The sequence below is a fragment of the Sinocyclocheilus anshuiensis genome, unplaced genomic scaffold (assembly GCF_001515605.1).
Source record: "Sinocyclocheilus anshuiensis isolate Anshui unplaced genomic scaffold, SAMN03320099.WGS_v1.1 scaffold447, whole genome shotgun sequence".
NCBI classification, from domain to species: domain Eukaryota; kingdom Metazoa; phylum Chordata; class Actinopteri; order Cypriniformes; family Cyprinidae; genus Sinocyclocheilus; species Sinocyclocheilus anshuiensis.
In genome coordinates this window covers 1905888-1906100 of record NW_015552615.1, presented here as the reverse complement: position 1 = coordinate 1906100, position 213 = coordinate 1905888, and the positions used below count along the sequence as shown (strand labels likewise).

The window sequence follows — 213 nt, the reverse complement described above, 5'->3', positions numbered from 1 at the left end:
TCGAGCATGAATGGACTGTTTAAGGTCATGCCACAGCATCTTAATCGGATTTAAGTCCGGACTTAGACTTGGCCACTCCAAAACCTTGATTTTGTTTTTCTTAAGCCATTCAGAGGTGGACTTGCTGGTGTGTTTTGGATCATTGTCCTGCTGCAGAACCCAAGTTCGCTTCAGCTTGAGGTCACGAACAGATGGCCGGACATTCTCCTTCAG

General features: G+C 46.5%; 1 protein-coding gene across 2 annotated transcripts in view; it reads left to right on the top strand.

Moving 5' to 3' along the window:
• The window catches only part of LOC107666061 (plakophilin-1-like), a 20404-nt gene that overhangs the window by 8514 nt on the left and 11677 nt on the right, over positions 1 to 213 (top strand). The gene's annotated exons all lie outside the window — the stretch shown is intronic.